Source organism: Acomys minous, assembly GCF_964271855.1.
Source record: "Acomys minous genome assembly, chromosome: 1".
NCBI classification, from domain to species: Eukaryota; Metazoa; Chordata; class Mammalia; order Rodentia; family Muridae; genus Acomys; species Acomys minous.
The window spans coordinates 178,319,022-178,334,551 of NC_140483.1; the positions used below are offsets into that span (position 1 = coordinate 178,319,022).

Here is a 15,530-nt window from a genome sequence, read left to right on the forward strand (position 1 = left end):
TATAAACCTTATAAACACATGAGAATTAATGACCATAATAGATAAACATGAATAAATAAATATCAGGTCAGTCATCTTCGAGAGACTGATCTCCCTGAGTATAAATGTATTTCTCATATACATGTTTAACTTTATTAAAATATTTCCTAAATTCAACTAACTCAAATAGGACCAAATTATAAATAGGAATAACTTAAAATAACAAAAGTCCACTCCCTCAAAGAGACACTGTGCTGCTAATGTTGTTCTTATTTATATTGGTTAGAGGCAGAGCAGATGGCGGTCCTTTTTTCATCCCAGCTTGATGCCTGGCTTGGTGGTCAAAGTTGTCTTATGCCTAGGACACATAAATATCAAATCAAATCGTACCATATCCAGACATCTCAGCACTAGAGGAGAAAGAAAGACAGAGACCTGCAGACTACCATGCCTTTCATGGACCTACCCTTCAGTGCACCACACAGGTGGGCCATAGACACCTACTTGCTAATGAGCCATGCAGCACGGATGAAGGATGTCACACAGGGGCCTACCAGCCAAGTGACCAGCCTGCAGCTGGAACCACCACACTGTGCAAGTGTATGGTGGTCAGATGGATGAGAAAGAGAAGTGGAGCAGCTTGAGCATCATGAAGAAGATGGAAGTGGAAACTCAAGCGTGAAGAGGTGCAGTGAGGGGGGCAGGGCTAGCTCTGTGTGGGCAGAGCTGTGAGTGGGCAGCCCTGCCACCTAGGGCCATGCTGAGATCCCAGCTCGAGTTGTGGCTCAAGGCCACGTCTGAGTTCCTGGCTTTGTAGTAACAGGGGTCAGTGTTAATGTCCATGGTATATATTACCACTAAAGAATATGGGGATGTTGCTGGTCAGGGCAGTCCCTGGGGACCACCTGGATGTGTATAACTGGCCCTATTCCTCACTGAATACAGTGCTCCAGAGAGCTGGTCCCATCTCTCACCACTGCCAACATCCAGGAGAGAAGACCTTGTGCCTTACCCAGGCAGTACAGTGGAGCTAGCCTTGATGGCAGCAGAGTGGGTGAACCAGCCCTTGGGATGTGAGTATGGGAAAGCTGACCCCACCACTTCTGCCATTGGGGGGGGGGCATGGGCACAGAGGTGATGCCCTTCATCCTGTGGCAATAGGGAAAGCTGACCCTGGGGTTGTGAGAGCAGGTGAGCTGGCCCCGTCCCTTGCTGGCCACAGCATTCAGGAGAATAGACACTACACCTGTACTGGGCAACACAGTAAAGCTGGCCCTAGAGGAGGGGGTACAGGTAAGCAAGCCCCAAGAGCAAGAGCATGGGACAGCTAGCCCTACCATTTGTCTGCCATGAGGTGGTATGGGTGTGGGGGTGATGCACTCCCCTCCTCCCTGCTTGCCATCTGTGGTAGTCAGGAGAGCTGGTGCAGAGGGCATGAGAGCAGGAGAGCTATCCCTGCCCCCTCACTGCACCTTGCCTGGGCAATTCAGTGGAGCTGGTATTGATGGCAAAGTCAGAGGTGAGCCAGCTCTGGGGGATGTGAGAGTGGGAGAGCTGGCCCAGCCCCTCACAGGCTACAGCACTTGGAAGAGTGGGCCCCATGCCTTGCCTGGGCAACATATTGGAGCTGGCTCTGGAAGCATGGGTGCAGAGAGCTGTCTCCAGGGCAGAGAGCAGGCAAGCTGACCCTGCCTCCTGCAGATGGCAGTGTTGGGTGGCCTAGCCAGAGCAGTGCTGGAGAGCTCACCCTGGTGGTGCTGATAAGTGAGAGCCAGTGGACTGACCATCTCTGTTACCAGCCAGGCTCAAATTCAGGGCTCTGAGTTGGCTACCACAAAATCTATATCATCTATGATTAGTTTGGGATACTTAAAAGGCCCAGTCCTAAACTGCAAGGTCTCCATGACACAGAGCTACAAGATAATTGGAAGAAGTCCCAATAAGGATCAATATTGATGGTGTCACAGAAGCCAGAGACCTTGAACCAGATCAATGACGTATAGAGATGAACATCTGCAAGTGAAGATGTGTGGACAGAAGAATCTCCCGTGGGACACACTGATGTACTACAGCTTCCAGGATAAGATGTTGTCTGTGCTTTGTTCTGTTGCGTGTGTGTTTTTATGGGGGAGGGCATGTTGTAAGGGCTAAAGGTGGATATGAGGGGATGGGGAGATGAGTAGGACTGGGTTCCTGATGTGAAACTCACAGAAAAGGCTCTGGGGTTCCACACTGACAATCTCCCAGGCACAGTCGCTGTATTTCTTCTCCTTCAGGCAGAGATGGATTCCCCTGAAGCATCTCCTCAAGGGCATTTGTAGGGCAGACCACACACACCCCCATCACCTCCACCAAGCAGGCTGCAGGTCCCTCCAGTTGCTGAAAGAGTTCAGCATGGAGTTTGCCAAGAGGGCTGCATTCCAGACATCAGAGGAGCTGTGTGTGTGAGGAAGGGTTGGGAGGTGGGATCTGCTGGAGCCTCAGTTGGAGGAAAGACATGACCTGGGCCCTCTGGAACAGGATGCCGTCCACCATCTTCCTCAGGATTTGCAAGTCCCTCTGTCACTCCTGCCAGAGGAAGAGGAGACTCTTCTGATTTGGCCCAGGAGCACAAATAGCTCCCTGCTAAGTATGGGAGAGCTCTAAGTCAGCTGACACACAGCCCAGAGATCCAACAAGGCATCGCTGCACATCACCAGGGCAGCCAGTAGAGGGAGCAGGAGGGCCATGGGGAAATGAGGATGCTGCTGGCCTGGCTGAGCTGGTGCTGGGTGTCTTGGACTCTAGGTTCTGTGAAGTTGGCCTGTGCATGCCTGGCTCCTATGCAGCAAATACAATTGTCATTTCTGAAAACTTCCCTACACTTAATTCTGTGTTTTAATTTCCGTGTTCTTCATGAGATCTGAGAGCTCAAGCCTAAAATAATCATTTTGCCAAGAAGGTGATAATTCCCAGTAAACCAGATAGTCCACTCCAAATGGAAATTAAGATAATTTGGTATGGACTGAGAAGTGTGTATATGTATGTAATCACTGACTTTTACACACATCCACAACTATAGACGTTTTGCATGTGTAAACATTGGTCTGGTGTAGGCACATTGTTTAGCCACTGTGTGCACCTCCTCTTTCCATCCTCCCTTACATGCAGAGCAGTGCCCGGGCAGCTCTGTGGGTTTCTGCAGCTATCTAGTGACTTGCTGAACCACTATGGCAGAGAAGCTTTGAGCACCATTTTACTGTGAAAGTGGCTCATCACTTCTGAAAGAGCTACTCTGTAGTTTCTCTCCTCCAGCAAGACATTCTTGGAGGCCATTGTGTGTCACTGGTCTCTCAAGGTCACTGCTAATGCCCTCTCTGCCTGTGTTCTTCACACTGAGGTCTAATGTGTTCCCTGCTGTAACCACCCTGAGTGCAGGTTCTTTCCAGTGGTGTCTGAGTGTGACCATTCTAATCCTAAGGTAACGCTGCTCCCCTCGCCAGGTGACTCACACAGACTCTGTCATCTACTAACATCACTAAGAGGGACTGGACTTCTCAGCATCCTTCCTCCCGCCCCTCACCCAGAGAGCACAAACACTACCCCATGACTTAAAAACTCTAGTTCTAGACGTGCTGTTGCCTTGATTTTCTGGTATGTTAAATCCTCACATTTGTCTCCGTGTGAAAAGCCTGTCTTCAAAAATGACTCGTGTCCCTGGACACTGAAGTGTCAGAAATCCTCAGAAGCTAAAATCAAAAATGTTTTTGCCTTTGCTGTATTGGTGAATAAAATGTTAATTTGTCATAAATCTATTTTTATTAATTTTCTAAATGCTATATTTATCATCAATCTTCTTAACTACTGACTACTTACTGTATTTGACCATATGACAATGATAGATTGATCTGTTACCCTCACTGGAAGCTGATTATTTAGGAACTAGTGTTGTTTTAATTGTAAGTCACAGGTTGTTCTATTTTACCAATAAAGACTCAGGAACCAGATGCTATGGTGAAAAACAACAACAACAACAACAAAAACCTGCTATCTCAGAGAGGCAGAGAAAAAACCCAGCTGACCTTCCTACTCAGCTCATGTCTAGATGGAAAAGACCCACAGGCTCACTAGCTCAGGGAGAAAAGGGCAAAAAAACCAAGGCCAAGGGCTTGCTAGCTCAAAGCCCAAAAAGCCAAAGGCGAAGAAGTTGAGGAGCCCAAGAGCTAAAGAGGTAAAACCCAAAGAGCTAAAAGCTGAAGAGCTAAAGAGCCCGTCCACTTCTACAGGCTGTCTTAAATACCCCTCAACTCAAAGTCCCTCCTACTCTCTACTCCCTGTCAGCTGGTTTCTTCCTCCACCCCTTGGCCTAGGGTTAACTTTATTAAATCCTGTGTACAGATAGCTCTTGGATTAAAGATGTGTGTCAGAGTTCAACCATGCCAACAAACACAGGTTTTTACAGTTCACAATCTCAGGGATCACAATGGGATCAAATGCAGGTTTTTACGGTTCAGGATCACGGGGATAACACTGGGATAAAATATCCTGCAACAAACCAGTGTCATACATGTGTTTATGCAGATAGTCTGATATACTACCCACATCACACACACACACACACACACACACACACACACACACACACACACAACCCACCATTGCCATGACTGTCTCCTATTCTATTAGTGTGTGGCCCAAACATCCTAGCCAGTCTGTCAGGGAGACAACAGTTTCTGTACCTTAGCTGGGAAAGCTGTGCGCTCTTACTTTTTTAATGTTTTCAAATATGATGGTGGCTTAACGGCTGACATTTGCTTACTTATCCTTTCATCACATTCTATTTTGTGGTGAGGTAACGAAAATACAGAGAGCCAAAAGGAAAACTGAACAGTTGGCATCATTTTTCTCTATGGCGCTCCTTTGCTTTTTATTTATTATTTCCACTTTACCAAACAGTGAAACTCCGTAGTGGATTTGTAGCCTGAAGGAACACGTGGAAACTTCCGTTGTCATAAAGCTAAAGGAAGTGCCCTTCGCTTATGAAAAGGGGAAGTATAAATTGGGAAAGCTCGGTGGAGCAAAGCGGGGCAACTCAGGACAACAGCAGGGTGAGAGTCGGAAGCTCATGGTGAAGTCCACTGAGACATGTAAGGGGGTGATGCTTCTGGCAGAGATTAAAAGGAGAGCCATCCCCTTGGCAATCAGCTGACTTACCTCTACAGGACACACATACATGCGTTTTCTCTCACTTAGTGGAGATATGAGAGTTTTGAGGTGAGAAAGAAGGAATTGGACCAACTAACTCACAGAAGACTGGCAACCAGACACAACTCACCACAACACTAATCTGCCTGGCAGGATTGCATGCTAATAATCCTTTAGAGCAGTGAAAATGCTATGTCCAGAAATCTAGAAGATAAAAGAAAGGGAATTAGACGATGTTTCAATTTTTTGTCACTAATTTAGTTAACAATTACAATGGCACTGATATTTAAGTAATGCTAGTAACCGGGGTTTTATTGCTGTGAGGTCTTTGAGGATGTTCACTCATATACTTACCTAGCAGGGGGGAAATACCATGATATGAATATACACCAGTCCTCTCTGTAAACCTGTTTGAGTGATATTAATTTATGGAGGATTTTGAGGACAAATTTAATATTCAAAATTAGAAAAAAAAAAAGATCTAAGGTCACATTGAGATAGTTTGTCCGCAATGGTTCTTAAAAGAAATGAAGAACAGAGACACGCTTGAGAATTCAGAGCCCAGGAAAACCCACAGCAGGCAACCGGTAGAGCAGGGAAGGAGGTTGGGGAACAGCAGATTGAGAGGGTTCACTCTCTGTTTGCTAAGACATAAAACAAAACAAAATTTAGGCTTATTTTATTTGTATGAGTGTGTGTCCGTGTGTAGATGCCAAAGGTGGTTACGTTTATTTATCTTTGTTTACAACCGGTATCAAAATAGATGTTTCCCCACACACTTCAGTCTCTATCATGAGTTTCTCTAGCTTTATAAGCCATCCTCCTGGTTCTTTAACAAATCTGTCTGAAGTGCTGTTCTCTGTGACAAATACAGATGGCGCACATAGACTGCGTCACATGGAGCATCTTTTGTGTCCCCAGATGAACTGATCAAAGCTCACCTGTAGCAAGGGCCATCCTGCCTGGGCCACACAGTGCTGTCACTGGGACTTGATATATGCCTACAAGCTGGGATGATGCCCCGGCAGGAGATATCAGCGACGAGGCTGTTTGCTTCACAGGAAATCACAGTGAGTGGAGCCCATGATGGCTCTTCAGGCATTTCCTTCCTCTAAGAGAGAAGACAGGCTGGTGCTGCAGCCTGTGATCAGCAACCCACAAGGCGGGGCAGGAAGATTGCAAGATTGCCTGCTTGGGCAACTTTGCAAGACCCTGCCCTGACACATGAAAGAATGGCAAATGAGATGGGGATGTAGCTCCAAAGCAGAGCATCTGGCTGACAGTGTGAAGTCCTCCTCTGAGTCCCTAGTACTGGAAAGAAAGACTGAGAGAAAGAAGAGCAGTGGTTTGGACTGGGAGGTGTGGTTCAGTGGAAGAGCGATGCCCTACTCTGCGTGAGGTGTCCTGGGCTCCATCCTCAGCATTAGTGTGGGGGGGAGGGGGAATAAAGATGGCTAGTGTATGGCATACTTAGGAGTGGGTTCAGTCACCCACACCATGTCAACACCATCCCATGAGAGTTTTCCTGGGATTTTTGGGCCCCATGAATAAGTCTCTCTACACTGTGATGACATGTTTGCTGTGTTTGGGGGGAGATCCCACAAGTTTGTAAAGGGCACTGGAATAACCCATGTAACTCCTTTCAAATAGACCACAGACTCCTGTGGTCTGAGTCACCCCTGCAGGGGACACTGGCTGTTGGTGTCTTCTCCCTGGAACAGCACGGTGCCCTCAGAAGCCTCTTCAGTCCTCTCCCTTTTTAAAACTGAAGGTTTTAAGTAGTTGACTCCACATAGCCCAATGGCATTGCTCCATCCTTTAGAATGTTCCAGAAATGTTTTAAGCAGCTCTATTTTCCTTCCGTGTTCTCTAGTGGGACACATTAGTTTCAGCAAATGGGCTTCCTGTGCCCTCTCTGTCTTCTGAAGGAGTCAGGATGCAGAGGCACCAGAATAGGAAAAGGCAGGCTCTTCCATCCTTAACAGGTTTGATGAGAGTTGACCTGCATGGTTAAGGTTCCTTATTTAAATGTGCCCTGTATATTATTGGGCATTAGTGGGTCTTCACCACAGCAATCAGGAATCTGAAGGAATCAGGAAGCTGCAAAATTCAAGTCAGGGCCACAGTCATACTCCTGGTTCTGAGGCCCTAAACAGTGGCTAATTCTATCTGACCCTGCACATTGATCTTTCCCCCAAGGGCTCTGTGTTCCTTGAGTCATTGCACCCCACCATCCTGAGCCACTTGTTATGTAGACTAGAAACTCCATAGCAGAACTACAGGGAAAGGATTAAAGTCTGGCTCTCCTGAAGGATGTTGGTGACCTGAGAGGTCAATGCTCTTCCAACTCATCCCACCCAACTCCGTCTCACCTTCTCAGTCCTATAACTTTGGGAATACATAGCAAGGCAGTTATATAGCAATGTGGCGGTATGGAGAAAAAGATAAAACTTTGTGTCATTACTTATATTGAAACAAGTAAGTTGATACAAGCAACAACAAAAATAGAAGTGGTAAAAGCAGAAAGATGTTGTGCAATCACAAAGTCAGCCAAGCTCACACCACCACCAACTCCCCACTCCCACCCCCCTACACCCCAAAAATACATGGTTAGCAAAGTTTACGGGAGTTTAGAATTAGGAGACTAGTGGGGAGAGTTCTAGTTTCACAGGAAGGAGACGATCATGTGTGTTGCTGCATGTTGTTTATGAAGAGATAGCCATGATGCTATGGGCAATTTTAAAACTTCACATCATATGTACATGCATAAATCATCACACAGTACTACATGAAAATGGACAGTTTTCATAGTTTAATGTATCAACTAAAATGAAATTCAGTTAAAAACAGATCTATGTCACTCTGAGCCCTGATTAGTCCATTTACAAGTAATGGAAGAGAGAAGGCCAGAGACAAAAGTCCTTCCCTGTGTAAACCATAGCAGGGGTGGAGCAATGCACGAGTTGTTCCCTGACCACAGGCAGAGACCAGGCTGGTCCCAGAGGATGTGAAAGCCACCATCCTCCTCAGCAGTCACACTAACTCCTTAGTTACAACGTGCTGCAGATCCCCTTGGTGCCTGTGGGTTCCACACAATCCACAGATGTCAGGAGGCTTTCCCAATAGTCTCTGATGCTGCTTTAGCCGCATCTTCCTCTAAGGACCCAGTGAGATAGGTATTGGTGCAAGCTCAATCCTTCTTCAAAGTGGTGGGATGCTCCCTGGACTGTAAAGCCAAGAGAAGGGAACTTCTAGAAAGAAGGAACTTAGGAAACAAACAACCTCTACCTAGTGCCTTGTAAGGCGCATCAGACAGGAGGTGATGCCACATCCAGATGCCACATCCAGGCCTCCCCTCCTGAGACCTGCAGAGCCCAGAGGGATTAATATGTCAAGAGCTGTTGTCCTGTAAATGTACTGGTGGCAAAGGACACATTCTGAATGTTTTATTCCCACAATATTATCCATTGCCCAAAAAGAACATGCTTTCCTGAATCGGAGAGTGCTTCTACAAGATACAAAAGCCAAGCCAATTGGTTCATTTTGCTGTGGCAATAAACCAGTCACAGGAAAAGACTGTTCATTAGCTCTGAGACAAGTGGATTTCTGCTGAGAACAGAAAGCAAGCAGGTCTCCAGACTTGACTGGCTTCTTTCTCAGGTTCTGCTAGAGAGATGGTTCAGAAGTTACAAGCACTGACTGATCTTCCAGAGGACCAAGGCTTGATTCCCAACACCACTTAGAGGTGCACAGTCATCTGTAACCTCAGCCCCAGGGGATCGGATGCCATCTTTTGGAATCCTCAGGCAGGCAGGTGATGCACAGACATACATTCCTGCAAAACACCCACACACAGAAAATACAAACAGATCTTTTTAAAATTATTCACCCAAATAAAAAGGAAAAAAATTCCTCCTTTAGGAATTTCTACAAAATGAGAGCTTTCATCATTTGCTTTCAATTTGTGGTTTTGTCTCTTTTTCAGAAACTAAGGGCAGACACTCAAAGGTAAGAGAAAAAAATTATTGCACTAAGTTCGAGTAAGAGTGAACAGAGCAATCAGGCACTTCCAGGGGGTGAGAAATATGCTTAGTGTAACTTCTTAATGAAAGGTTTAAAAAAGTGGTATGTGCGCTGGGTGTCTGAATCAGCAAGTGAACACTGCACATTTCACTTTGGTACAGGACACCAACTGTCTCCCAGAGTTCCTACTGGCAGTCATGCCCTAGGTGAACATCATTAGACTATTCTCATGTGAAGAGTGATTGCTCTTCAGTCTTCTTCAGAACTCTTATTCGTGGATGGCTTTTTAAATTATTTTTATTACATTTCTTTTTAACATATACATTTATATTATTACACATCAGTAATTTAAAAAAAAAGACTGTTTTGAAGATGGCTGCTAAAATAGAAGATTTCCTTTTGGTATATGCATACATACGTACAGTCTTTTTAAGACAGAATATGTAACTGTTAGGATTACCAGAAAGTGGTCTCAGCAACATGAGAAAATCCCCGTTCAGTGGTGAGACTTCAGCATGCTCAGAATCTGTCCCCCAGCCTGGGTGACTGCCCTTGTTCACTTACTCTCCAGGCACAGCGCTTCCCTTAACCCGGAAGCACTACATCCCGCATGCTTCCTTTGGGCGTGGTCTGAATTATATGGAACAGCTGTTAGGAAGGCTCTCTAGCCGACTCGTCACAACACACAGACATTTTCATCAAGTTCTGCTTTCTCTTTGTGGCTTCTGCTCTTTAGGGAAACCATTGAGCTGAGCCCAGACGGAAGAGAAAGCAGCTCTGCGTGAACAAGCAGAAAGGTGAAGGGAGGGGTGGCAAAGGTCACTTGGCAAGGGTGACGGCTGTCCAATCACCAACTGAGCATCACAGGTCTTCTGCTCTTTCCTCTAGAGGCTTCCCCTAAGGAGCCTTCATCTCTTAATGAAACCTAAAAAAGGAGACTTCCTTAAAACGAAGAGCTCTCCTACGCTATGGGGCTCCTCTGCCTCTCCAGGCTTCATAACCCAATATTGTCTTTTTGAGCTGCCCCCTTTGCTGTCAGCTACTGGGTGATGAATGGACACAGAGCCTGTGGATTTTAGAGAAAGAAATAGTATTTTCACACACAGAAAAGATATACTGGAAGAACCCAGCAGGCAGTTCTTTCACTAAAGAATCACTAAAGAAGGGATAGGGTCTTGAGAGAGCACGGACAGATCCGAAGGTAAAGAAGATAGAAAACAGAGAAGACAAGAGGTTCGGGTTGGGAGGTCTTTCACTAGCTATATATTATGCCAAGCAAGCATATTAAAAAGGATAGCGCCTTATATTCTACCTCCAGGAGAGAAAAGATGCAGAGTCAGCAGAAACCACCACACAGTGGGACTAAGTCAGCAGGAGGCTAAGAAACCAACACGGCACAAGGAGAGCACAGGGTATCTCAAGAGTGTTATAGACCACGCACAGCAGCCTTGGGGCTGACAGTAGGAAGAATTGGGATCTCAGGATCCTAAACCACAGCTCTCCCAAGGCCCTGGTCCCAGTACATTACTGGCTCAGGCAAGTTATGGTCCTTCTCCGTAAGTCAGGGCCTCAGGGAAAGCCTCAGTTGACCAATCTGCCTCTTAACAGATACCTACCATATTTAAAATACTGTAGTGGAAGATAGTATCTAAGTCTTTTACAGTGTGTGTTTTTGCGTCTGTTCAGAACTATGTGAACAATTTTGACTTCGTTTTAATCCAGAGGAAACTGAGGCTTGGAGAGATTGAAATGGCTCAATATCTCACACCCATGTGAGCACATGCACACGCACACGCGCGCGCGCGCGCACACACACACACCACCCACCCACCCCCCCCCACACACACACAATTTCAGCACAGTTATTTTCTTCTCTGTACAGCTGTGTTGCCGGTTTTATATTCTCAGTTCCTTTTCTAATATCCAGGCCCTTTTGCTTTAGAGTGACATACATTTCTCTTCTTCTCTGGACCTCATGGTTCATTTTACACTTTCAGCTAGTTGAGAACTCTTTTCTATGTGTAAGAACTCCTTTTTCTATGCAGAAGAGTCACTGATTCTGTGAATTTGTTTAGGAACAACAGTCCCGAAATACTCTTAAAGGCGGTTAAAATAAAGAGGTGAGAAATAAAGAACTCCTTATCATGTGTGCCTATTCCTGGAAATGGACACCCTGAAGCCGAGGTAGGAAACACATGTGAATGGTGCCTGCTAGCCTATTGTGCAAACAGCAGACAAACACCTCACACCCTCACACAAGTCTGTTTCACACAGACTTGGGATCAAAGCAAAAACATGTTTACATCCATTACACATTAGAATTCACATTCCTCAAGAGTTTTCAGTAATCAATCACTAGTTAATTCTTTATAAATAATAGAAAAGTGATGTTAACGCTAAGTGCCAGCACTGGAATGCAGACATGAGATAAGTAGCTGCACAGTAGCTCTATGCAGCATGTAGGTGGCAGAATTTCTTCTTTCTCATTCCCCCTTTTATAGAAAGCTAAACACTTTTGCACCCCAAGGATTGAGGACAAAAAGAAAACAAAGGTCTGTCTAGCTATAATGAAAAAGGAGCCAAGAGAGGTGATATCCTACTGGTAAATAGTGAAAAGAAAATGTAGCTACTAGCTACCCAATCTCGAGCAAGATGGAGAGTATGGATAATAAGGTATAAAAGCAGAAACAAGATGGTTGAATCATAAAGCTCAAGGTAGCAAGCACAAAAGGCCTCAAAACAAACACTCCCTAGCTCCTTTCTTAACTAATTAGCTAGTTAATTCACTTTACACCCTGATCGTAGTCTCCTCCCTCCTCTCCTCTTGGTCCCACCCTCCTTCCCTCTTCCCCCCTCACCTATTTCTTAGAAAGGGGGAGCCCCTGCCCTGTGGCCTGGCAAGGCAGTCCCGCCACAGGGAAGTGATCAAAAGGCAGGCAGCACAATTCTCGTCAGAGACAGCTGCTACTCCCCATACTAAGGGACTCGTGTGAAATGCCTGAGCTGCCTGCCCATCAGCTGCATATGTGTAGGGGGCTTAAGTCCAGTCTATGCATGATCCTTGGTGCTTCTGTCTCCACAAACCCCTCTGGGCCCTAATTAGTTGGCTCTGTTGGTATTCTTGTGGAGTTCCTATTGCTTCCAGGTCCTTCTATCCTTCCTCCCACTTTTCCACAAGACTCCCTATGCTTTGCCAATGTTTGGCTATGAGTTTCAGCATCTGTTTTGATCTGCTGCTGGGTGGAGCCTCTCAGAGGACAGCTATGCTAGACTCCTGTCCATGAGCATAGCAGAAAATTGTTAATAATGTCAAGGGTTGGGTCTCAAGTTGTGCCAGGCATTGGCTGGACACTCCTTCAATCTCTGCTCTGTCTTTATCCCTGCACATCCAGGCTTCACGGAGATTCAAGGAAGTCATGCTGCCTAACACCAAAAGACTGTGTACAGAGGAAAACCAAATGCACTCACTGCTGACAAGTCTTAATTGCATCAAGTTCTCCCCTAATAAATTGATAAATTGGAAATTCATATTATTGTTGTCTTGTCTGACAGGAAACAAGTTCAAAGAATATCTCTCCAACAGAATAGTTTCAGATAATACTAGGAAATATAAATAGGAAAGCTAATACTAATAGAGAAATGGCACTGCTGTATTGTATAACATGTTAATAATCTAACGGACATAATTCTCAGCACTTAAAAAAAAACAATCCTTGAATCTAGAGAGATGGATAAGAGTATCACTGGCTATTCTTCCAGAGGACCTGTGTTCAATTCCCAGCACCCACATCAAGGCTCACCATCATCTGTAACTCCAATTCCATGGGATCTGATGTCCTCTGCTGGCGTCCATGGGCAGTGGGACACACATGCTGCACATACATACATACATACATACATACATACATACATACATACATACGCACACATGCATTCAGGCAAAATATCTGTACACATAAAATATAATTTTAAAATTTCTAATTAACCTTTATTTTACTTTTTAACAAATACCCCCATTTTCCCTTTCTTTCAGCCCTTACCATATCCCAGCCTAATGAAGTCACTGGAGATAGATAGGGGGGTGTAAAGCAGTGTGAGATTCTGCTTTAATACCATTTAGAAAAGAAACCATGAACAGTACTTTGGGCCCTCAGCCCTTCCCTCCTTTCTGGAGATGCTTCCTGCCATAAAAACTAAGCTGATTCTAAGCTGATTCACGGACTCCAGCAGTACCCTTCCTACATTTGGCAGAGACTCCCTTCAACTCCCTTTCCTCTTCCTTACAGGAAAGCCCCACTGCTTAGAGAATATATTGCTAAATTGTCTGCATGTTATACTCTCAGTTTTTGTTTTGTCTTCAATTTTCATAAGCTTGGATGTTTGTAAAATACTTGTGTATTCTGGGTGCATATTAGAAATAACTCTTTAGAGCCTGCATACTCCTGTTGATGTATTCCAAAGGTGTTCAATTCCCATTTACAAGGCAAAGACGTTGGGTCATGATCACACTAGAGACAAGCATTGGATCAGAACTAAATCAGTGAGCTAGGGCTGGGAGCTCACACCTGAAGGGGTGCCTGAAACGATGCCTGGTAAGAGAAGACAGAAGACAGGAGGAGAAATCCCAGCACAGCAGAGCAGGAGGAGGAAGATGACAAGAGACTGCATCATCCAACTTGCCAACTGCTGGATGCTTGATGTCTCTGCTCAGTAGCCTGGTCCAATTTGATACTTGCTAGTTCTACTAACCCACTTAGGTAAACTGGGCCCGACTAACGGCTGATGACAGGACATATTAAAGGAGAAAGCCTGGTGGCGGGGCAGAGGGAATGCATGTGCAGGGCTGGGGAGTAAGAAGCATGGAAATGGAGGAAGGTACTCCTTCACCTTTTCATTTTCCCAACAGATCATGACTCGTGTAAAAATTGTCTTGGTTTCACTCCAGAAATACACAGATGGTTCAGCATATGCCAACCAGTAAGTGTATCCTATAATAGGGTGGAAAATAAAAATCATGAGCACCACAAAAGAGTCAGAAAAAAATTGGTAAAATGCATGATAAAAGCTCTGACCAAGGGCTATAGATTTGGCTCAGTATGTCAAGTGCTTGCTGCACAGGCATAAGGAGCTGAGTCAGGGCCTCCAGCACCCATGTAAGGAGCAGGCACTGTGGGACATATTTGTTTGTCCTATAGACACAAGACAGCAACAGGAAGATCCTGGTGGCTTACTGGCCAGTCTGCTTGCTTAGCTGAGAGAGGTCAACATTCAGTGATCACTCTGTCTTTAAAAATTAAGTGTCAAGAATAGCAGAAGATAGATGATGGCAACCTTTAGTCCACTCAACAACACACAAACACACCTTCATACACACACACTTAAAATAAACTCATATATATGTGTGTATATGGCATGCCTTTAATCCCAACACTGGGGAGGCAGAGGCAAGTGAATCTCTGAATTTGAGGCTAGTCTGACCTAATAAATGTGTGCTGGGATGGTTAGGGCTACACAGAAAAACTCTGTCAACAAAGTATTCATATAACATGTACAAAGCCAACACCAGGCTCAAAAGGGAAAGAGAATCAGGCAGCTGACAATGGTGACAACGGCGAGGCTCACAGCTCTTACTCAATATAGTACATCAGCAATTTTAGTCAAAGCAATGTGCCAAAAGAAAGTAACAAAGGGCATTCCAAGAGGGATGAGGTGGTCAGATTAAGCCTGTGGGCAACAAAATAGTTTTATATATAGACAATCCACTTCTGCTCTTTATTAACAGTAAGCACCAAACTATACTGAGTAGCTAGTGTTTAATTAGCCATAGTCATGTCCTCCTTGCTCCCTGAGGGCAATCACCATCCAGGTGTCTCTCTTACTCATGAGTGCTCCTTGCCAAATATGCTGTCTGTCATTTAAATACAGTCAATGCCTTCTTAGATAGTGAAGGCAACTTTATGATTTATCATGTTTCGTGCTGATGGCACTATTTTCTGTAGATTACATCAGAAACCATGAACAATGTCTTTTGTTCAAAAGAGTAGTTAAGTCAAATCTAAAGTAGTAACTCTAAAGAAAAATGTAAAGTAAGGCACATGTACTTGTACACGATTTTAGAAGTATAAAAATGGTATCTAGGATAAAACATCTAAGTAGCTGTGCTGAGCACTCAGATGGGCTTTTATTTCAACAGTGAGCCTTAGATGAACACATCCTGTGGGAATTGGATATCTGCCATTTTCTGTGATAATTCTCATTTTTCACTCCAGTAAGAGAAATGCTGAGGTCATGATCCGAGTTCCATAAGTGACAAGTGGAACCAGAACTGGGTTCCATAAAAAACC

General features: G+C 44.9%; 1 pseudogene across 1 annotated transcript; it reads right to left on the reverse strand.

The window, feature by feature from the left end:
* Nucleotides 1-2,126: 2,126 nt before the first annotated feature.
* LOC311607075 (interferon omega-1-like) lies at nt 2,127-6,120 on the reverse strand (annotated as a pseudogene). The gene is made up of 4 exons: nt 6,105-6,120; nt 2,546-2,799; nt 2,326-2,392; nt 2,127-2,283 (listed from the first exon to the last, which is right to left on the reverse strand). The product of its transcript is annotated as an interferon omega-1-like (transcript).
* Nucleotides 6,121-15,530: the final 9,410 nt, after the last annotated feature.